Genomic DNA, 25,006 nt, shown 5'->3' with positions numbered 1-25,006 from the left:
TATTATGAACAGGTGTTTTTGGACACATGGAATGCCTCCAACTATATCAGCATTTCGTAGTTATATCTCTTCGAGATGCAGAAGAATCCACTGCTGAATGCGTCCCAATAGGGTGGAGTCAGGGGTACAAGCGCATATTTCCTGCTGTTGGGTAAGGATGGTTTCTTCTATAACCTGGTGCCTGGGTTCTGTATAACCCCCACCCCAAATGAGATGGGAGTGTCTGCTTTACCATTTCAGGTGCCGGTCTATATGTCACCATTAAGTTGAACATTGCAAAGAATAGGCGCCAGCCTGCCAGTCTGGCAGTGGAACAATTTACCGAAACAAGGGCTTGAAGATTACAGTGGTCTGTATAAACAGTAACTGTATCTTTGACTCCTAACAAATGGTGTTTCCACTCTTCGTACACTGCTTGGATTGCCAACAGTTTCCTTTCTATGACTGTACAGTTCTTCTGAGACAGGTTTAATTTATGTGAATAAAAGACCGCGGGATGTCAATGGCCTGTGGTGGGAGACTTTTGCGTTAGGATAGCCCCCTACAGCAGCGGCTGAGGCATCGGCTTCCATCACGCACTGAAGTTGGGGGTTAGGATGCTGAAGAACAGGTGCTGAAACAAAAACGTGTTTTTAGGCTTGGAAGGCTGTTTCAATCTTGACATCCCAGGTGAATGGGGCGGACAGACAAGTCAAATGTGTTAAGGGAGTGGCAATGGTGGAGAAGGAATGTTTAAACCTTCGGTAAAATGTGGTAAAGCCAAGAAACGACTGTAAGGCCTTTACAGGTCACGGAGGAGACCAGTCTAGTACTGCTTTTGCCTTAGTGCTGCTCATTGGAATCCCTTTGGATGTCAAGTCATAGCCTAGCAACTCAACTTTGGAGGTGTTAAAGATGCCTTTGTCAGCCGTTGTATATAGGGTTTTTTCATGTAAGCATTGGCGAATGGATCAGACATGTTGTACATCTTGATCGTAAGAGGTGGAATAAATCATGAGATCGTCCAGATAAATCACAACATATTGGTCCGACATGTCTCTGAAAACATTGTTCATAAAGAACTGAAATGTGGCCAGGACATTGCATAGCACAATGGGCATCACCAAATATTCAAACAAAGCTTAACACATTTTGAAACCTGTTTTCACCCGTTGCCTTCTCTGATTCTTACCAGGTTATATGCCCCTCTAAGATCTAGGTTGGTGAAGAGGAGTGAATAATGTAGCTGACCAAGGAGAACAGAAAAGAAAGGAAGAGGCAATTGATTCTTGATGGTTATGGCATTCAGGGCCCTATAATCAATACATGGCCTTAAATCCATTTCCTTCTTGGTGACAAAGAAGACAGGAGAGGCCGAAGGCCAGCAGGAATGCCGAATGAATCCATTATGTAAGGTGGTGGCCAAATACTCCTTCAGGACCTTGTCTTCCAGCAGAGTAGACCCTACCAGAGGGAACTGTAGAACCAGGCACCAGAACTATGGGACAGTCGAGCAGACAATGAGGCAGTAGACTTTCCGCCTGTTTCTTGTCGAATACATCCAGGAAGGCCCAATACTCTTCTGGAATAGGAAACAGAAGGGTTCGAGTGACAGTCCCTGTTGCAGGGATCTTGGATAGCAATGCAATACAAGGAGAGGCAGAGGTAGTGGTGTTATCCCACATACAATGCTCATTACAATGATCAGACAAGAAGGAAACCTCCAGGTTGTCCCAATCGATACAGGTGTTGTGAACCCGTAGCCAGAGTATGTGCAAGATCAACCCAATGAGGAGCTGCGATCAAGTCAAAATGAATCCTTATGCTATGTCCCTGAGATGTGGTCATAACTACTTCCTCTGTTTGGTTAGTTACCATCCTGGAAACCAGGACAGTGCCAGCCACAGCATTGAACATTTCGGGATGTTCTGTGGGAAGGACTGGAAAACCATGGTGTTTGGCTTACTGGATGTCAAGGTACAGCCCTGTAGCACCGGAATCAATCAGAGCCAGGGCTTTAAGAATCAAACATAAAGGACACAAATAGATACAAGGGTTGCACGTGACCCAAAGATGGGGAGCCCAAGGATGCCCAGATGGCTAGATCTAAGGACGTGTCTTTGTGTTTCCCTGCTTCCTTATGGGGTGTTTAGAACAATTTCAGATAAAATGAGCAGATCCCCCACAATACAAACACAGGTTTGAGTTTCTTCTGTATTCTTGTTCAGCTGGCGTCAAGGGACCCCTGACGAAGCCTTTCTGCATAGGCTGGGGCTCGGTACTAGAGGCAGCTGAGGGATGACCAGTCTTGATTACCTGGAGCTGTGGGTACCTTTTCTCTCCCCGTCTTTATCTATCTGAACAGTTAACCCCAAAAGTTCCTTAAAATCTAAGGGCAACATAGTGACGCTAGGTAAAGTGTCCTTGAGTTTGTTGGACAAACCCCAGTACAAATGTGGAGGAAAACACATATGGATAAGCAAAAGGGTAGTGTGGGGGATCAGCAATGCGAGGAGGACAACATTTGATGTTTGTTCAAAATATGCCATTTCTATTATGAATCAAATAAAGTAAACATGTCTCACTATCCCTACTCTGCTGAGGATTTCCATGCCTAACCAAAGTTAAAGGAAAACACTCTAGCACAGGATATATCCGGGCCTCACACTAAACAACAAATACACAAAGAAAATATATGGAAATTCAAATAACATTTATAACATTCACAGTTTCTTGGCAACCTCTCAGTAACTTGGGTGGATTCCCTTTCCCAGGATTCAAAATTAATTCTTCTTCAATGCTCAACCAAAATGAGAAAATACCCTTTCTGATAGGGTGATCCCGTTCCAAAAAACCACGCTGAGTCTTCACAAAAAGTCCAAGGGTATTTATTACAAAGAAATAATGGTCAGAATGGCTGGTGATCTCAAGTTCATTGGCTTTCTGGGTCCTTTGTGGCTGGCTTAATCCTTTCCTCTCTCGTGTAACGCTCACCTGATTCCCGCAGAGGCGCCGGTCTTGACTGGGTGAATGCCGTATCTTCAAAGGTGATGTGTAACACACGGTTGGCTCTTTGGGCTGGACCTCTGTGCACTGTATGTCTGACTCGAAGAGTAATATGTCTGCAGATAGAAAATATGGGAATAATGAACTGGGGTTATTGGGTGCCTCTCTCCTCTTCCCTTTCTCTTCTCCTGTAGAACCCCAAAGGTTAACACCCTCACCTTAGGTAAGTGAACGCCGAGCTCTCCATCTGCCTCGGGGCAGGGTGCCGTAACCAGTTTCTTCACTGGATAAGGGTGCAGGCCTCTTGACCTCAGAGGACTGCTGTCCGTCGTTAACTGCACGAATGGTAAGTTCTGGGCACTTCAAATGTCTTAAAAGTCTTTTGTAATGATATCTCTTGTTTTGCAGGGTTCCGGCGATGGCGGATGGCGGGCTGATGAGAGTTGAGGATCGAACCCGCGTGAGGAATAGAAGCGCCTCGAAGCACGTAAGTAAGCGCTTGTAGCCTGCTTCACGATGCGCACTAACTGTCCCTTTTATCTTGCAGGTACAAGTTCGGAGCTTTAGAGAAGCTGAAGGGTGCTGGAATACCCACTGGATTCGGCGTGGGAAGGAGTAATGGCACGTGAGTAATAAAGTTGCCCAATGTCTTTAAACGCACCTTCTTTTGTCTTTCAGATGCGGGATGCAGCGCCGAAGGCCTCCGGAGCGTGCGAAGAGCTGGTAAGCTTTTGTCTTTCAGATGCCGGAATGCAGTGCGAAGACCTCCGGAGCATGCGAAGAGTAGGTAAGCCTTTGTCTTTCAGATGCCGGAATGCAGCGCAAGGCGTTGGTGACAGCCGATGGACCAGGTAAGAGATGCGCTGCCACTGAAGACCGTAGTGCTAACCTGTTCTTTCTTTGTCTTTACAGGTGCTGCTGAAGACTGGATTCCAGGATGGTAAGCCTTTGTTCCCTTAGGCCCAGGATCAGAAGCAGAAGACACGATGAGCGTTCTGCTGCAGAGAATGCAGAATAACGCAAAGCAAGATTTATCCATCGGGTGTGGTTTAAATAGCCTCCTATAGTGCTTAGGTGTCTCCTTCCACAGCCACGCCTAGGTAAGAAAAGAGTTCCTGCTTTCCAGAAGAGTTCCAGTGTTCTGAACCTAGGGAGTGGCTCCTGCCCCACCCAACAGGAAAAGTAGTCCCAAACAGAAGAGGATCAGGGGTTCAACTGGCAGGTAAGTAAGCAGCATGGTCTGCTGCAGGTAAATCCACCCAAGCATTATGAGCCCGGCGCTTCCAGCGCTGGGACTGGGCATCTTTATGAGCCTGGTGCCACTGGCGCCAGGACAGGGTCCAAAAGGTCCCAATTGGGACTGGCTGGCACTCGGAACCGGGGTTATGGGTCTGCTTCCAAGGGAGCCGGGCAAGTCCTGATCTTTTGGAAGCAGAGATCATGACAGCACCCCCCCTCAAGGCCGCTCCCAAACCGGGCTTCTCCGGGGGTTTGGGCTTGTTAGGAAATGTTCGATGAAATCTTTTGATTAGACGAGGCACGTGGACATATTCTGCAGGTTCCCAGGATCTTTCTTGGGGACCGTAGCCTTTCCAGTCAATCAGGTAAAACAGTTTAGATTTGGAGATCTTGGAATCCAGGATGCTTTTGACTTCAAACTCGAGTTCTCCATCAACTAGAATAGGTTTTGGAGATGTAGTTAGTCGGGTTTGAGGTTGCACGGGTTTTAATAGAGAGATGTGGAAGACCGGATGTATCTTCATGTGAGGGGGCAAGTCCAACTTGACCGCTACTGGATTTACTATGGTAGTGATGGAATAGGGACCAAGGTATCTTGGGTTGAATGTGCGTGGTCCTTTTAGAGGTAGATATTTGGTGGATAACCAGACTTGATCTCCTACTTGATATTGGGGGGCTTCCTTCCGATGTTGGTCTGCTCCTTTCTTGTATTGTTCTTTAGCCCTTTGAAGGTGAGAAACGGCTTCCTTAAAGGCTTGGGTGATTGTAGAATGCAGGTGGTCTACTGCTGGTGTTCCAAGATCTTGGAGTGGATCCAACTCCGAGGTTCGAGGGTGACTACCGTATAAAAGAAAAAACGGGGTCTTCCCAGTTCCCGAGTGGACAGAGTTATTGTAGGCATATTCGGCTATCCAAAGGATATCTTTCCAAGTTTTTTCAGTTTGTTGTAGCATGCAGCGCAAATACTGTTCCAGAGTTTGATTGGTCCTCTCGGTTTGTCCGTCGGTTTGAGGGTGGTGGCTGGTCGAAAGTCTCACATCAATTTGAGCCGACCGACAGCAACTTCGCCAAAAATGAGAAATAAATTGACTACCTCGATCCGAAATTAGAACTGAAGGAAAACCGTGCAGTGGGACGATGTTTTCGAGAAATTCTCGGGCCAGAGTTGCTGCTGTTGGTAAGCCTTTGAGTGGAATGAAATGCGCCATCTTGGAGAATAGGTCCACGATTACTAGGATCGTATTGTATCCGGAGCATGGAGGTAGATCGGTGAACAAGTCCATAGAAAGCGTATGCCAAGGGCGAGGCGGGATGTCAATAGGGCGTAAGAGGCCGGCTGGTTTTTCCTTTTGACTCTTGTTTTGGGCGCATACTCCACAGGACATTATAAAGTCTCTGATATCTTTTTTCCAAGACGGCCACCAGAAGTAGCGCTTGATCTTTTCCGAGGTCTTGGTCATACCGGGATGTCCTTCCATTAAAGAATCGTGATAACAAGAGATTACCTTTTTCTGTAAATCTGTGCTGGGCAGGTATAACCGTTCTTGGAAATATAATAGGTTGTCCTTCACCGTAAAGTCCTTTCCCTGCAGATGCCAATTCTGTATGTCTGCTGGAGTTACCAGTAGCCTGGCTTTATCCTTAACTTCCTCTATGGATTGTGTGGCGATTACACCTAGAATTCTTTGTTCGGGAATGATAGGTACAGGTTTAGGATTGATCAAATGTTCTTCCACTCCCATCCGAGAAAGGGCATCAGCTTTACCGTTTTTTGTACCAGGTCGATAGGTAATTATGAAGTCAAACTCGGCAAAGAATAGTGCCCAACGGAGTTGCCTAGAGGATTGAGCTTTTGCGGTTTTCAAATATTGCAGGTTTCGGTGATCTGTAATCACAGTAACGGTGTGTCGGGCCCCCAGAAGATAATGCCGCCAAGCCTTAAAGGCGGACTTGATAGCTAGAAGTTCCTTATCAGTAATAGTGTAATTGATTTCAGGAGGCGAGAATTTGCGGGACCAAAATGCCACGGGATGCAACTGATTGGTTACTGGGTCCTTTTGTGATAGAACTGCCCCCATGGCAAGGCTCGAAGCATCAGTTTCAACGATGTAGGGGAGTTCTGGGCGAGGATGTTTTAAGATCGGTGCAGAGATAAATCTAGTCTTCAAATTCTGGAAAGCTTGTTCCGCCTCGGTAGACCATTCAAAACGTTTGTTTTTCTTTAACAAGGCGGTGATGGGCTGGACTATTCGAGAGAATTCGGGGATAAACCTGCGGTAAAAGTTAGCGAAGCCTAACATGCTTTGAACACCTTTTACGGAGGATGGCGATGGCCATTTGAGAATTGCATCGACCTTCTTTGAATCCATACGCACTCCGCTAGGTGATAATATGAATCCCAAGAATTCAACTTCAGTCACGTTGAAAACACATTTTTCCAACTTAGCGAAAAGTTTGTGTTGACGCAATCTCTCGAGGACCATTTTCACGTGTTTCCGATGTTCAGTTTCCGATGAAGAATAAACGAGGATGTCGTCAATGTAAACAACAACACACACATCTATGAGCTCTCTGAGGACATCGTTCATAAAATATTGAAAGGCGGCCGGGGCATTGCAAAGTCCGAAGGGCATGACCTGATATTCAAATAGCCCATACTTGGTGCGGAAGGCCGTCTTCCATTCATCGCCCTCTTTTACTCGTACCAAGTGGTAGGCTCCTCTAAAATCCAGCTTTGTATATATGCATGCTTTTCTGACTTGGTCCAGGAGTTCAGGGATCAAAGGTAACGGATATCTATTCTTAACGGTGATCTGGTTCAGGGCGCGATAATCTATACAAGTTCTAAGGTCCCCTTCTTTTTTTGGAACGAAGAACAAAGCTGAGGAAGCAGGGGACTTGGAAGGATGAATAAACCCATTCGCTAGGTATTGATCCAGGTATTGTCGGAGGTGAAGATTCTCAGGCTCGGTGAGGGCATAAATTCTACTACAAGGAGGAGTAGATCCAGGTATCAGGTCTATCTGGCAGTCATAAGACCTATGAGGAGGTAGAGAGTTAGCCTGATCCTTCTGGAAAACATCTTGAAATTCTAGGTATTCAGGAGGTAACTGGGGAGCCTCCGAGGAAATTGCTGCCAGTGCAACACCAGGTCGAGGGTGACAAGTAGAGACACATTCTGGAAACTGAACCGTTCTTGCTCGCCAATCGATCTGAGGATTGTGCTTCTCTAACCAAGGAATTCCTAGAATAATCTGGAACTGAGGGGCCTTGATCACATCGAACACGATCTTCTCATGGTGTCCATCTTGACTTACTAGCGTCACTTCTTGGGTGGTATGCGTTACTGGTCCGGAGGCTATCTCTGTACCATCCACCGTAGTAATGACGTCCTTTACAGCCTTTGGACAAAGAGTCAGATTCATCCTCAAAACCATTTCATGATCCACATAATTGCCGATGGCACCGCTGTCGACGTAAGCTTCAATCGCATGTAATCGATCCGGATATTCAGGGCTAATGAGGACCATAGGTATCACGAAATGCAAGGTCACGGAACTCGTTTTAACGCTCGGCAAGAGGACCTCTATTCTTGTCGGGTGAGGTCGTTTCCCTGCTCAGAGTTTGTAACCCTGGTAACTGCAGCTCCTACTGCCTTCTTGGCTGGTTTCACCGGACAGTCTCGAAGAAAGTGCCCCGAGTTTCCGCAATAGAGGCATAATTGCAGCTGTTCTCTCCTTTCCCGCTCCTTTTGTGTTAGTGGTCCTTTCAGGGCCCCTATTTGCATGGGTTCCCCGGAGTCTACTCCTTTGGTAGGAGTTGGTGGTTTGGAAAATACTCGAGCATCAAACTTGGAACGATCGGCCTTCCTGTTCTGCAGTCTGTGGTCAATTTGAACGACTAAGTCAATATAGTCCGAACAGTCTTGCGGGGGATTCACTACTTGGGCTAACACATCTTTGAGCTCTCCACGTAGACCTCTATAAAACAGCGTAATCCTTTTGTCCTCAGGCCATCGAGTTTCCACTATCAGTTTGTTGAAAGACGCAATATAAGCCAAAAGGTCTTGATTACCCTGTCGCAAGGAAAGGAGCTCATTGTCCAAGGCCTGCCCCAGTGAATGTCTTGCAAACAGTTTTTCCATACTGCGCTGAAAAGCTTGAAAATCATGGAGAACCGGATCATCTTGATTAACTAGAGGGATCAACCAGTCTGCCGCATTGCCACTAAGGTACGAAAGCACGAAAGCTACCTTAGCTTGATCAGTTGGAAAGGCTGCTGGCCGGCATAAGAAGTGCAACCGGCACTGATTAATAAATACTGCAAACCTCTTTGGGTCACCAGAAAATCATTCGGGCGGAGCCAGAGGTACATTCCCAGGTAGGTTGATCTGCACTGGGTTCGTAGAGGATGTTGAAGGAAGATTTGCCCCTGATGCGGGTAATGGAGTTTGTCCGGCTTGTGACTGTAGCAATTGTCTAGCGAGATCGTCTGTTCGCTCCTTGGAAATAATCAGTTCCCTTCTTAGAGCATTCGTTTCCTGACGGGCTGCATGCACTTCTGCTCTTAGTTCCCCAAGTAACTGGGCTAGCTGGTCGGTATCCGAGGTTTCCATAGCGCCTGGGTGGGAGTTTTGCGATAGGCTTTGCGTTCTGTAACGCTCACCTGATTCCCGCAGAGGCGCCGGTCTTGACTGGGTGAATGCCGTATCTTCAAAGGTGATGTGTAACACACGGTTGGCTCTTTGGGCTGGACCTCTGTGCACTGTATGTCTGACTCGAAGAGTAATATGTCTGCAGATAGAAAATATGGGATTAATGAACTGGGGTTATTGGGTGCCTCTCTCCTCTTCCCTTTCTCTTCTCCTGTAGAACCCCAAACGTTAACACCCTCACCTTAGGTAAGTGAACGCTGAGCTCTCCATCTGCCTCGGGGCAGGGTGCCGTAACCAGTTTCTTCACTGGATAAGGGTGCAGGCCTCTTGACCTCAGAGGACTGCTGTCCGTCGTTAACTGCACGAACGGTAAGTTCTGGGCACTTCAAATGTCTTAAAAGTCTTTTGTAATGATATCTCTTGTTTTGCAGGGTTCCGGCGATGGCGGATGGCGGGCTGATGAGAGTTGAGGATCGAACCCGCGTGAGGAATAGAAGCGCCTGGAAGCATGTAAGTAAGCGCTTGTAGCCTGCTTCACGATGCGCACTAACTGTCCCTTTTATCTTGCAGGTACAAGTTCAGAGCTTTAGAGAAGCTGAAGGGTGCTGGAATACCCACTGGATTCGGCGTGGGAAGGAGTAATGGTACGTGAGTAATAAAGTTGCCCAATGTCTTTAAACGCACCTTCTTTTGTCTTTCAGATGCGGGATGCAGCGCCGAAGGCCTCCGGAGCGTGCGAAGAGCTGGTAAGCTTTTGTCTTTCAGATGCCGGAATGCAGTGCGAAGACCTCCGGAGCATGCGAAGAGTAGGTAAGCCTTTGTCTTTCAGATGCCGGAATGCAGCGCGAGGCGTTGGTGACAGCCGATGGACCAGGTAAGAGATGCGCTGCCACTGAAGACCGTAGTGCTAACCTGTTCTTTCTTTGTCTTTACAGGTGCTGCTGAAGACTGGATTCCAGGATGGTAAGCCTTTGTTCCCTTAGGCCCAGGATCAGAAGCAGAAGACACGATGAGCGTTCTGCTGCAGAGAATGCAGAATAACGCAAAGCAAGATTCATCCATCGGGTGTGGTTTAAATAGCCTCCTGTAGTGCTTAGGTGTCTCCTTCCACAGCCACGCCTAGGTAAGAAAAGAGTTCCTGCTTTCCAGAAGATTTCCAGTGTTCTGAACCTAGGGAGTGGCTCCTGCCCCACCCAACAGGAAAAGTACTCCCAAACAGAAGAGGATCAGGGGTTCAACTGGCAGGTAAGTAAGCAGCATGGTCTGCTGCAGGTAAGTCCACCCAAGCATTATGAGCCCGGCGCTTCCAGCGCTGGGACTGGGCATCTTTATGAGCCTGGTGCCACTGGCGCCAGGACAGGGTCCAAAAGGTCCCAATTGGGACTGGCTGGCACTCGGAACCGGGGTTATGGGTATGCTTCCAAGGGAGCCGGGCAAGTCCTGATCTTTTGGAAGCAGAGATCATGACATCTCGTCTTCCCAGGGCCTGGGACCCACCTCCAAACCCCAGACGTTCCTACCAGGTTGTTAATAACTCAACGATCGGCAACCCCTATCTGTCTTTCACTTCTCTACACCTCTGGTGTTTATCCTAAGACGTTGGCTATCTGACTCCCTAGGGAACTTCTAGCTTTGCCTCTCCTATCCCCGCTTAGTAGTCTCAAGAAATGGGGAATGGCACCTTCTCTCGCCCAGCGTCACTCTCACTTCTTTCAGGGCCTCTCACTGCTCCCCCTTGCTATACCGCCCCTTTAAGCTATTCTCCTCCCACCACGTCACTGTCCCTCCAAACTCTCACTCCACCTTCCTACCTCCACCCCTCGATCTTCCTTCCTTTCTCACTCCTATTCCTATTACCACTTGTGACCCACAACTGTTCTATACCTCCGTCTCTTCTTTTGCCCCCTCCCTCTCTCTCTACTTCACCACCTCCTGTTATGCCTCCCACTCTATCTCTCCTACCTTCCTTTCTCTGCTACTACCACCACCTCTATACTACCACTGTCCTCCTCAAGGGATATGGTGCCATGTTCCCCCCTCTATTACTGAGTACCACTCTACCAGTTCTGATCTTCTCTTACCACTCTCTATCCTTACTCCCAACTACTACCACTAACTCGCCACTCCCTCTCCTCTACTCCACTACTCCTCCTCTTACTCTCCTACTCCTACTCTTCTCTCTCTCACACACACAAACACTCCACAGACCCCCTCTCACCAATAGTTTCTGCACTGCTGTCTGCTTTCGCATTCTCTGGTCTCTTGAATGTCCTTCTTTACCGCCTGTCCTCACCTAATTAACTCTACCCTTGCACACTCACAAACACCTCCTAAATACCCCAGCCCCTCCCAGGATTGGCTACTCACACTGTCCAATCACTTACTTGGCTCAAGGGTGTGTGGCAGGGCGAATACTTAGGGAAGCTTCAAAAAGGACTTGTAAGCCCCGCTCCCTTTTCTGGAAGCATCTCTGGGAAGGAAAGTGAAAGAGCTTCTGAAGAACTAGAGTCCCCGTGTTAAAAGGCCTTCTGATGGGCCTTACAATCTTAATGTCTCTGGTAAGCTGGTGGAAACCTCATTAATAAAGTCTTCTTTTCTGAATGGCATGTAGATCCATAGAGACTTTGCTGCACCCCTCTCTTACATGGCCGGTGTTAGGCTGCTGGCTGTCTGGTGCCCCAAGTATGAATTGCTGCTGCGTGGTGGCTTCCCTCTGTTGCTTTCTGCTCCAGCTTTCCCCGTCAGTGTTCTCCATCATCATCATCATAGGAAAGGTGGGGAGGGGGTCTGTACACACTTGTGTAAGCACAAGGGAATGTTTGTGGTGGACGTCCCCCCTTCCCTTACACGGCCTGTAAGCAGGCCTTGTCACACCTTGTAGATAAGACAGTCTCAAATCAGTTCTTGATGTTTCAATGTCTAAGCAAAATGTTGCTAACAAAAGTTCCAACAACAGCAAATCTTTTTTCATTGGTGCAAGATGTACCTTCCGCTTCCTCAGAATAGCACTAATGGTAATTCTGGCCACAATTCTTTGTCACCACTTCCAACAATCCAAGACGGTTTGCCACAGTACACAAGAAATGTAACTACTATCACAGTCAGTGAAACACAATTCTTGATTAACAGTTGGAATGTCTTTAGTTACAGAATTAGAATTCACAATAGGTATATTTGTCAGGATGATCTCACAGTGCCGCTACTTCCACTTCAACAACTTCACTTCTACTCAAGTTTACCATGAGAAGACGCTCCTTTGCTTCATAGTACTCCACTTTGTCCAGGCTTCTCCAATGTTGCATCTACTGACAAGCAGATGTACTACCAAAGCTTCAGTATTCTGGGCTACTACCACAAGTTCAGTAAATTGGGACTTCAAGACAGTTCTGACAAGATTCATTTCACCCCCTTCAACACCTTCAAGTAGGCAAGGCACGCTTCCTTTGAATATTTCTCTTCAAAAGGACAGTATCCTTGCCCTTCTTGTCTGTCTGCCACAATGATAACCTGGGTTGCTGGGTTTACTACTGTGCGCCTCACCACTTTGACTGCTGGGTTTGAAATGATCACTTCATACCCAGATGCTCTCTGTGTTGTCAATGTGCTCTTGGGTTTCTCAAGAATGGCAAATAGGGCATGCTGCACATGCTGCGTTATGCTGTAACCCATTGTAATATTTGCTGATGTTTCTATTGTGAAAGCTGCTGCAGCCAATGCTTGTTCACAGGGATAATGATCCTTCATTACTGGATCTAAAAGCCCACTGTAATATGCCAATGGTTTGTGTCCCAGGGTAGTCTTATGTGTGAGTCAAAGACTTTTATCATTTCACTTGTCCAGGCTTTTTTGCTGTCATCTCTCTGAGCCTCTTTCAGTCCTGCTACGAGGGGCCTAACGTATGTGCTGTAATCAAAGACCCATGCCCTGCAATAGTTACATAGACCCAGAAATGGCTTCATCTCCCTCACCATCTTTGGCTGTGGTGTTTTCGTGATTTTGTCGGCTCTTTCTGTTGTCACTTTTCTGCCTTCCTCTAAGATCAACTGGCAAATGAATAGGACCTCCTCCTGACAATACTGTAATTTGGCCTTGTCCACCTTGTCCACCTTGTAACTCTTGTCTACCAAGACTGTCATCGACTGTACTGAGTCCTTCCAAAACTGTTATTCTGTCTCACTGCACCCCAAAATGTGGTCCACATACTAAATTACTGTTCTGTCCATGTGTATGTTCCCCAAACCCACCTGAAGGGACTCACAGTACCTTTGAGATAGTCTTGAATGTTTCCACTTTTTATCTATATATTAAAACTAGGACAAATCTTGTGATTCCTCATGAAGGGCATTTGAGAAGAATGCCTTTTTTAGATCAATCACTGTAAAATGTGAGACTTTGAATGGGATGTTGCATAAAATAGTTGCTGGGTTGGCAATTAATATTGTTTACAGGCACACATTCTGAATAAATCTCCATAACCCCTCATTGATTTTGTCACGGGGTACACAGCCGTGTTGCATGGGGCACCAAGATTCCCCGCTGCACTAATGCGGAAATCGTCTAAAAAAAACCTTATCTGCTTCTTTGGACATGGGATATTGTTTTACTTGTGGTAAGATTGCTCCTGGTTTCAGTTTTATTTTCACAGCCCCCGCTCCCTTGTGTAGGCCAACATCATAGGGACTACCTGTCCATGAAACACTGGCACCTGTGCTAAGTCCTCTTCAAGATATTGGGCCTTATTACGAGTCCGGCGGTAACCGAGGCGGTAAAACCGCCTGGTTACCGCCGGACTCGTATTACCATTCCGCCTCCGTGATTCCCGGAATTACCTGGGCATTACAACCCCGGTGACCCGGGAATTCCGGAGGCAGAATGGTGTAAATCCCCATTCCCATTGAGTCCCAAGGGACTCAACGGGAACGGGGATCATGGAAACACCGGCACCATCTCGTGATGGTGCCGGCGTTTCCTCGTCTGCCTGCAGGCGGGCGGTGTTAAACCCGCCAGGTCAGACCTGGCGGGATTGACGCCTCCGCCTGCAGGAGTTGTGATCACCCGGTATGGAAACAACGGTGGCAGTGGGTTTACCGCCAGTGTTGTTTCCATATCGGGTGAGTTGTAATGAGGTCCATTATGTTTCCATTTTCTCAATCCTCATACAGTAAGTTATGCTTATAAAAAACACCACTTCACCGTCTTCCTCATCGACTTGGAATAGCTCTTAATCTGTCAAGTCTGTCAGTCTGTGTCCCTTGTCTAAGCAATTACCACCCACATGATTTCCCCTCATCATCAGTTCCATGAAGCATTACTCTCTCTTCCCGTACGATAACTGCTTCCAATTCTAGTGCAAAGACATTTCCCTCCTCCTCATCCATATGAATCTCTGGTCTAAACAGAATCCCTGAAGATAGTCGCAATGTTTTAAAATATTTGGATTGAGCATTTGTAAGGCACTTTATACAACAGAATTGTGTTTCAAAGCGCCACAAGGCTAAATGGGAATGGAACAGAGGAAATAAAAACAATGGCAAACCTGTAATATACAGTTGTGGTCCTAGTAGGCATTGTAGCATTTGGTTGTGCACGTGCATTGAGGAGAAGTGCAGGGGAAGGTGATGGAACAGGGAACAGAGGAGTGGACACAGAGGAGTGGACAAGTGCTGGGGGAAGGTTCGGGAGGGAAGTGCTAAGGGAAGAACCTCAGGCTAAGTTCTGGTACAGGTGACTCTCAAGGTGGGGTATGGCGCCACCAAGAGGGTCCCACAAGGCAGTGCAGTGGGGGGAAGGGTGCTGATATTGACTGGGAGGAAGGGCCTCGGATCCTGTAAAATTCATGAGGATCAGGCCACCAGTCAGAGTGGGAGTGGGGCGATTAGCAGGGAAAGATGTAGAGAAGAGCAGAGTTTTGAGCAGTTTCCGGAACTTAAGGAGTTCTTGTTCAAATCTGGGAGGAGCAGGGAGGCTGTTCTAGCGGAGGCACCAGCTGAGTAGAGAGGCCTGCCCCCACTCTCTGCTTGGAGGAGCGTTTTACAGTCAGGGAGTTAGAATTAGAGGAGCAGAGGGCTCTAGCAGGGAAGTATTTAGGGAGGGAGAGTTGGAGATATCATGTCCCAGACCCCAGAAGGCCTTGTGGATAATACCGAGGGTCTTGAATTTGATCCTTGTAGCCACCGGGAGCCAGTGGAGGGATTTTAGGGCTGGAGAGATGCAGTCCCTGAGCTTGAGGCCAAGACTAAGGGCCTCATTACACGGTAGGCGGTAGGGATTTAACGTTACCGGTAATGGAATACCGGTAACGTTAAATCCCCATCCAAATTACGACCTGGCTCACCGCTAATAGCGGCCAGTCCGCGGGCGCGTGACCCTCGAGTCCGTAATTTATGCCATGCCGCTATTAGCACATCATCACAAGCCAGGCAGACGTGCCAATAGCGGCATGGAATAGCACCCAAAACCCCTTACCGCCATCGCGAACCACCCGTTAAGAGAACTGAGCAGTGTTCCCACCTGCCACAGGTGGACACAATCAGCTCAGGCAGCACAAAAGGAGCACACCACACCCCTTCCCACACCAAGATGGTTCCAATACTAGCAGCATTACATGGGCTGGAGGACATGATCGCAGCGCAGCAGCAGCAGCAGGCAGCACAGAGGAGACTCAGGAGGAGGAGGAGAAGGAGGGCAAGACAGGCGCAGCAAGCATCACCACGGCACCTAATCATACCACAGAGGCACCCACCAATCCCCAGGATCAGAGCCAATCCATTTAACCTAACCCCGGAGCAGATACACACCCTGTACCGTCTGGACCGGGATACCATAACCAGCATTGTAGACATGATACACAACGACATTGTGAGCCTCATAGACATCCGAACTACCATCCGCCCTCTACTCAAGGTGGTGACTGTGCTCCACTTCCTGGCCACAGGCACTTACCAGCATACGGTGGGGCAGATGCATGGCATCTCACAACCAGTATTCTCACGCACGCTGACCCAGGTACTCGATGCCCTCCTGAAGCATGCACCTGAACACATATTCATGCCACGGACTGCCCAGGAGATTGCAAACACCAAAGTTGGCTTCTATGCACTGGCAGGCATCCCAAGTTGCATCGGGGCAATTGACTGTACCCATGTGGAATGGGTGGTCCCACATCACAATGAAGTAGTGTACCGAAACAGGAAGCAATTCCACTCCATCAATGTCCAAATGGTATGTGATGCCAACAAGATAATCACTCATTGCTGTGCCCGATTTCCTGGATCAACCCATGATTCCATGGTCCTGTGGAACTCAACTATCCCACGCTACATGGAGCGACAAGCCGGACAACGTTCGTGGCTACTTGGTGAGTAGCAGGGCAAGCACATGGCAGTATGATTGGGGGGGGATACATACTCCGATTGGGTGTAGCTTGTTGTCCGTTGGACAAATGCACATACAGATGTACGCCAACATCCATCTGGGTAGGCCCAAAACGTACCAGAGATGAATGGACATGCAAGTGTGAGCTACATAACATAGATGACAATCAAGGTCTAGAAAAATCAAACATCTATCCACATCCACATTGCACAACATTCCACACCTCAAAATACACAAATCTCATACATGCCACCAACATAGTCCTACAAAATGAGCGCAGCACAACAGCAATAATGCATTGTGGCCTTGAATGCATGCCAAGGGATCACCCCTAGCCATAGCATTACACCACGCACTTATAGCACAACTCAAGTGATGCCTCTCAGCATGGCAACATCAATGTTGGAATGGCAGTACACCAGCAGTGTGATGCCAAATCTGCCTAGGACCAAGGAACCCCTAACATACGGCTTCAGCCAGGACATGTCAATTACTGTTGTAGGCATTGACGGGGCATGTGTACTTGCAGGGTTGCCCTTACCTTTGCACATTCCAGTCACACAGACAGTCTGCATGTATGCTGTTACTTGTGCACTTCAATCACAATGCAAATTAAAAAAGCCTGAAATGAACTGGCCGCATTTGAGCTGAACAGTAACGGGTCCCCATTTGTCCCCCCATACAGGTGATACTGGCTATCCCCTGAAGAGGTGGCTCCTTACCCCTGTACGGAACCCACAGAACAGGCAAGAGGAGGAATACAATCGTGCACATACCCGTACACGCAACGTGATTGAGCAGACTTTTGGCCTTTTGAAGACACGGTTTAGGTGCATTAGCAGGTCTGGTGGTGCTCTCCTGTATGGCCATGAGAAGGTGGCCAAGATCACCATTGCATGTGTCATGTTGCACAATATGTGTATCAGACGGAATGTGCCACTGCCCCCTGACGTTGATATGGAAGCACCTGATGAGGATGATGATGGTGATTAGGATGGAGGTGAAGGGGATGCAGGACATGCAAGAGGGGATGGTCAAGAGGGACGTGCTGTGAGACAACATCTGATCAACCAAATATTCTGAGTAACATGGTTTTTTACTGTCACATGGATATCGGTATGAATGCACTGGTGTATGTTTGGAAGCACGCAATGGACCCTGTCGCCAATAAAGTACACAAACACAATGAAGATGTCCAAGCCTGTGTTTTGATCAGACACCAGTGTATTAAGTAACGGAAAGATGAAAAAGTGCATGTCCCCAAACATCCCACCACCCTTCCACCCACCCAGCACAACAGACCCATAACACCCTTCCACCCACCCCCCACAACAGACCCATAACACCCTTCTACCCACCCCCCACAACAGACCCATAACACCCTTTCCCCCACCCCCACAACAGACCCATAACACCCTTTCCCCCACCCCCCACAACAGACCCATAACACCCTTTCCCCCACCCCCCCAACAGTTCCTCATGTGTCTGCCACTATGTTTGCGTCGGGCCATGAACGCAGAAGCTTCACCATAAACTCCCTATTGGCCATTGTCTGCAGCAGCATTTGGAGGCTGGCTAGACATGTGCCTGGAGGTGCGTGTGGAGCGGCGGAGGAGGCTTGTCTGTGTTGAACCGGTGTATGACGACGTGGCTGACTGTCCTGGTGGTGTGAAGTGGCAGTGCATTGTGTCGCTATTCGAATGAGGACCTCCCTAAGACTGCCTATCTCCTCACACAGCCTGTCTGTACAGGCCTCCATCCCCTCCCTGGAGTGCCTTGCTGTCTCCACAATCTCCTCCCTGAGATGGGCAGCCTCCTCCACATGCTGGCCAACCAGCACAGTTAGCTCCTGTTGCCGCTGGCTGATGGTGGCCATGTCGAGGGCAGTGCTGGGTGCTGGTGGAGTGGCTGCTGTGCCCTCTGATGCATCCATGTCAGCAGGTGAAGCCACTGTGGGGGACATAGAACCTAGAATGTTGTCCTCACCAGTGGCATCAGACCCAGGTGTCTGGAGTGGTGATGGCTCAAGGGTTCCAGGGGGGGTTGGGGTGTGCATCTCCATTGTGACATCTGTTGTGTCCTCAACATCAGATAGTGGGGCAGTGGCTGCTGCCTCTCCTGCGGAGCTTGGCGCAGCTGATGGTGGGCCCTCTGTGGCTGGGATTGGTGGTTGTGGGTTCACCTCCGGTGGTGGGGCTGTAGTTGGTGGTGTGGCTACTTCTATCCTGGCAGTGGCACTCCTCCGATGCTTGACACTCATCATGTGGAACCTTCCCCCCTTGCCCCTTGATGTCGTGGGGGTGTCCTCAGAGTCCCGTGCCCTTGTTCTCTTACTTGCAGGGGGTGCCTGGAATGCATTTCCGGCATCCTCACCGTCTGTATGTGAGCCTGTCAGGGACAAGAAGGGGGATGGCATTGGTTACGTTTCTATGTACTTTATGCAGAATACATCAATAATGCAGTTGTGGCCATTGGGACTTCATTGTTGGGGATGCAGGTGATGTGTCAGTTCAGTGCCTCATCCATGCATGGTTGTGTTTGGCACTTGTCTCTGGTGATGTGTGCATGTGTGTGTGTTTGGGTCTGACACTGACATGGGCAGGGATGGATGCATGTGTGGATGTTTGGATGATTCTGGGCTCACATTTGGGGGGACCAGTACATTCACATAGCATCCTGTCATGTGTACACTCACCTCCATCTGAAGTGGTTGCCACGCCATGCTCCATAGTGCCGACTCCCTCAATGCATTCCACTCCGATTAGGTTTGCACAGGTCTCCTCCCATTCCTTTAGTTTAATGGGTGAACCGGATCCACCTGCAGTGGCTATTCTGTGGTTTTCGGCAAGGATGCTTCTCACCCGGAGTCTGAGGTCGTCCCATCTTTTCCTGCACTCACGCACATTGTGGGTGGTGGTGCCCACTGCACTAACTTTCACCGCAACATCATCCCAGATTGCCTTTTTTTTAAGAAGTGTCTCCCGCCGCATGTCCTTGGCAAAGACAACGGTGGCATTGTCAGCCAGGGTCTGGGTAAGCATGATTAGCTCCTCTGAGGTGAATTTTTCTTTCCGCTGCCGGTGATTGGTTGTTTTCAATGCCTTGGACATGTTGAGGGTGTCCCTGATGATTTGCAACTGCAAGCTACTCCAAACAGGTCCAGGGGGCAGAGGATGGCAATGGATTGTGTTTGTAAAGATGGCCACCGTGCTCTTTCCCGTTCCTGTGCGATGCCGCTATTTCCGGTTCCGCAATTTAACAGTCACCGCTAATAGCGGTGACCGCTATTTGCATGCAGTGTGAGGGCGGAGGTGCTATCTGCACTTTCGTCGAGGGCGGTAAGTGACTTTTTGGGGTCTTTAGCGGCATGGCGGTAGGTTCATTACCGGCATGGCGCTATGCTCTTGTCCGCGTACTCGTAATGGTACGCTATTAGCGCCCTCTTGCGAGGGCGGACACGTTAAGAGCGCCATGCCGGTAATTTGAGATTTTTACCGCACAACGTGTAATGAGGCCCTAAGTGTAACAGCCCTGTTCTGGATTAGCTGGAGGCGGGATGGGAGGAAAGAGGGAGATTGAGAAAGAGGCTGTTGTAGTAGTCCCCCTGGAGAGGACCAGAGCTCTGGAGACATTGAGCTTCTGGGGCAAGGTGAGAAAAGGAAGAATGCCTCTTAGGAGGTAGAGCTGGAAGCGGGACTTCCTGGTAAGGTCCATGTTGTGAGGGTTGAAGGAGAGAGCAGAGTCAAAGATGGCTCGAGGGTTTTGGCCTCACAAGATGGTGGGGGTAGAGGGCCCAAAGAGGGTGACCAGAGGGTAGGAAGAAAAGAGGGCACAGGTATCTCCTCCGCCTTACAGATCTTGAAATCCAGCCCCTCTCCCTCTGGGCACCCTCCCTCCCCCTTCACTGGGGCCAATAGTTGAAGTCTCCCCTTCTGGTGAAGCTCCCTCCAGCCATCGGCTGATTGGGCTGTCCGTCTTGCATAACCAGTCCCTCTCCACTTGTCAACATAGCCTTCCATTGAATATTTCGATAATTTATTCTGCAATAATTTAGCTTCTTCCTGGTTTCTAACCTCAAGTTTCTATCTAGCATTTTCTTGCAACAATCGACAATGATGTGCTATAGTCAACTGGATCTCTCACCATGGAATTGCTTCCATTCCCACTAATTTCTTTAACAGTCGCTGCACTTACTCGGGTAGTCCCTGACATAATATGTGTTAATGCGCCAACACTCTTGAATCTCCTAAATGTATGCAATGGGGTCTTCTTCCTCCAGCATTTTGCGGGACATAATCCCACTCCTGTTTGATTTGTCGGGATACTGTACCCTGAGAGCCTTCCATACAGCTGCTCTACAATTATTAAATGGTGCCCGACATGACCTGTGTTCTGTGCTGTCACCCCAGGGTTGCCCGGCCATGTCCAAATGTCATCAGCTCTCTCCCCAAGGACGGCAGCGAGCAAACTCTTTATGTCACCCACTGCTAATTTCAGTCCTGATGTCATCCTTTCTAACTCATAAATCCACATTCCCGCCCCTACGGTTAACAATGGTAAGTTACATCTTAAATTGTCTTTGTCTATCTCTGGCCACGGTATGTACTATGGTCGTCCTCCCACTTCTCTAGCAATGGGAATCGGGTTAATTCCACATTAGGCTCAGTCGCCCCCTTTGTTCTTGTAAAGGCCCCCGTCATGCTCACTCACATTCGCCCTGGCAATATTCTCAGCCTCTGTGTGTATGGGGTAACCTCTTCTAAGCTGTGCAATCATCCCTTTGTGAGTCACAGGTTCATCATTTTCCCCTTCTGTTTCTTCCCCCTCATACCATGCCCCTTGTTTCCTTGGCTTATTCCCATGGAAGGACTGTGTGCCCCTCTCATCTCTTCCTCACCTTCACTTTCCTCCCTTTCCTTATCCGACTCCATTGTCCTTCAACTGTTCTCACTTTCCTTGTCCCCTTCATTCTCAAAATTCAAAAGTTTTAACATAATTTTCCTGTGCTGCCACTCCCTGAGGGACAGATCTTCCCCCTCGCCCCCGAACATGTTCCATAGTTCCAGAATTGCTAACCTGTTGCTCAACATCTTCCCTTCATTTGCAACATGTAAATATATGATCATGTTTAAAAGCACAGATTTTGAAAGACTGCCCTGCGGGGGCCAGGCTTTGACCTTTTCCTCTGCAGTTTCACCAATCCATTACGTGCTATATTAAAAAATCTTAGTCTTATACTGTAGGAGGGACGTGCACAAGTGCATAAGAGCCGTGTCTCCCATGATGGCACGCCACTCTTCTGACTGCCGATACTTACTTGACCTCAAAACCATGTGCAAACAAAACCTCTCTCGCCACACCTGCAGTTCCTATTCACACCCTCCTAATGGTGGACACCCCTTCTGCCCCTCGTCCTCACACCTTTTCACTAGCACCAGTAACCTCTAGACGTGTAGGACATATGAGTGCACTCTCAAAACAACATAATATTCCAAACCCCTTGCCTTCCTCTGTACCCCTGGACACAGGAGAACTCACTTATTTCTTTGTTTTTTTTAATACCTTTTTATTTTTACTCACCTCAAAACTCAACACTCTGTCTCAGAGTTTAAGGCATTCTCCTCTGTAACCATGGCAACAGGTAAAATTTCATAAATAATCACTATATCACTTTCGCCACAACTTCCCCAAATAAAATCTTCAAAACACACAAACAGCCCCCTCCCACTTTTGTTTGTCAGATCAGTGCTCTCATACATACATCTGATCCGTGGGTCAGCCGAAGCCTTGGGACCCACTCCTCCCACAATATGCACCTCTGCCTTTGGGCCTGCGGAACGTCCTGCAGGGAGAAGCCAGGAATTTCACCAAGGAGGCTCCTGATGACCATCTCAGTTCACGCGTGATAGGTTATCCGGGGCCTCGTGGGGCACGACGCAGGCCTTCAAGTGCACAGCGGAAAAAAGCAGTACATCACAGAAGGCATTGGTGAACCGTCCTCTGCTACCACATGTAGCATTGGGGAGAAAAACCCCTGTGGATAAACAAGATGGTAGGCCAGGGGGAATCACATGTCCAGAAAACATAAGAGGTCAAAAATGTGACAAACTCCTGTTTTATTTAACAATGCTCTTATAAAACAGGGACAGCAGGAACATCAGACAAATCATTGCAGCTCTCAAAAGAGTTTGAACTCGGCAGCACTTTAAGAAGTATGACATCATGAATGATTTTTCATTTTCCAAAAACCTAAAGTGGGAAGGGATTGGTTAGGGGAATCAACTATATACACTTTATGTAAGGGTTAGGGAAATCATTGGCTACTGTCTATCTGATGACTCCACCTACGACCACCTGCTAAATTGCTACAGGTGAATACATGTCATTTCTACAATGTGCCATTTGCCAATGCAGCACTGTGTAGGGCAACGTAGATGGGAGATTGGGATTGGTCAGTCGTGTCTTTCTCAGCCATGGCGCTTTGGAAGGTTACCAGCACGTGAGCACAACAGTGGGGTGATGAGAATGACACCAAGGTGCTGCTTGTCCCAATAAGGTTACCATTTCTGATTCCCTAGGCCGCAAGCCAAGACATTTAGCTTTCATCGTTGCTCTAGCTTGTATCTTTTGCCCCGGGAACAGCATGGGAACGAAGGTCTCTCTCTGTGTCTGATTGAAATGAATAGACATTATCCTCCAGCAGTGGGTCACGTGTGTGGAGACCACATTTTGGATTATTCTGCTCTGCATTTATGAGGATTTTAGCCCTTATTGCTGCGGGTGTCACTACTTTCTTTGGCCTCTAGACACTTGTTTAAGCTACTTTCCTCTCAATACTAAGCCTGAGGCTATGGGAATCTGTCCTTGTCATGATGCCTACCCCTGGGGACCCAGACCAAGTCCAGCAACCCCGGAAGCAGGCATCAAGTTACCCCAAGCAAGCCCAACAACCCCCGCTAGGGGCTATTTGGGTGCAGTCCTGGCACCTATGGCGCCAGGCTCATATGGAGAGTCAGTCCTGGCGCCATAGGCACCAGGCTCATATATTAAAACTTACCTGATGCAGACCATGCTGCAAACTTACCTGATGCAGACCATGCTGCAAGAGCTCCAAGCCAAACGAGGCTTGGAAGGGACTATTTTACCTAGGGACTATTTTTTTACTCGGGTGGGGCTGGGGAGGAATACTTACCTGGGACTACTTTGGAGGCTATTTAAACCACGCCCAAAGAGCAGCACACGCTTCGCGTTATTCTGCATCCAGCAGCGTAACGCTCACCGTGCCTGCAAGTCTGCATCCAGTCTTCTGCCACGCCCGCCTCGAGTTTGGAGCTCCTAGAAAAAGGGAGAAAGAAAGAGAAAAGGTTAGAACAAGAGCAATACCTTTGATCCTTACCTGAATTCCCGATCCATCGCGCCTTCGAGCTGGAAGAAAGAAGTTATTTTATGTGTGTCGCCTCGCCTGCTGCAGCGCCGCGCTGAACTCACCGGCCTTCGCAGCATCTTCACATTTCACCGCATCCTCCTGCATGTCACCGCCGCACTCCGGCACCTAAGGAGAAGACAAGAACAGCAAGGTGAGCCAAGGGAATACACAGAGGAATACCCCCATAGACTTACCTGATTTTACCACCGGGGGTACTATTCTTCTTCACGGGTCGGCGCAATTTCCACTGCATCCTAGCCGAACCCCAGCCCCTAAGGGGAAACAAAAGGACACCAAGGTGAAACAAGGGACTAACAAGGGGAACCCTCCTCACCACTAGAGACTTACCTGATTTAACCGCCGGAGGCATTATTCCCCGAGACTTCATACTTTCTCTCAGCGCCTGAATGAGGGAGAAAGCAACAGGTTACATATGGACATTATTTTATCGAACTGTGTTGGATAATACAAATCCTTACCAGAACATTACCGGTTGCCACGAGGAACTCTTCACTAGGGTCAAGCTGCAACCTGCAAGGAATCAGACAAGAGTGAAAGTCAGGCATTTGAACTCTTACGAACTACATACATACGGCGTCTTGCCGGGAATATCGGTGTCAATATTGTCCTGGAACTCACCAATTCCTTCGAGCCAGTGAAGCAACTGGTTATCTACGCGTCCCTGCGCTCAATGCAGGATGGAGAGCTCATCTTTTCAAATCATCAGGTGAGACTATAAGAGGGAACATCCAAGGTGATCAGTGGGGAGAACAGCAGGGTGGGGGGATTTACGCTCAACTCCACGGGTGGTTAATTCCCTTTCTCCACTTGCAGAAGAATATTCCTACGGGCCAAGCAAACGAAGCTAGGTGGGCCAGTCCAGTCCGTCATCTCGGCCCTATGCGTCACATTGGTGGAGACCGCAGCAGTCCAGTCCAGATCGACGCCTCTGTGGGAGCCAGGTGAGCGTAACAGTCCTTCCAGCGTTACTTGTTTCTTTGCTAATCTGAGAGAATTGAGTCTTGTGTCTTGGAACTGGTAACATCTGTAGCTTTTGGGTGCTGATTCAAACTTTATTTCCTTGGGAGCCTTGGCAAAACTTATGTGTCTGTTTTCTGAGCTGTTCAAGTTTGGCTATTCTGCTAATTCAGCAAGCCAGGTCCCCTGGCAGCCTCAAATCTTCTCCATTGTCTCCCATTCACCCACATGTGGCTACGTCATTCATCTTGCCTTACATGGCCACTCATATTAATTGCGATCTGTATTAAGCAAGTTTTATGTGTATTCTTGTGCATCTTGTGTTACAGCACAGAGTATATGGGTTCTAA

The sequence above is a fragment of the Ambystoma mexicanum genome, chromosome 8 (assembly GCF_040938575.1).
Source record: "Ambystoma mexicanum isolate Mex_15411 chromosome 8, UKY_AmexF1_1, whole genome shotgun sequence".
NCBI lineage: Eukaryota > Metazoa > Chordata > Amphibia > Caudata > Ambystomatidae > Ambystoma > Ambystoma mexicanum.
This window is presented reverse-complemented; position numbering follows the sequence as displayed.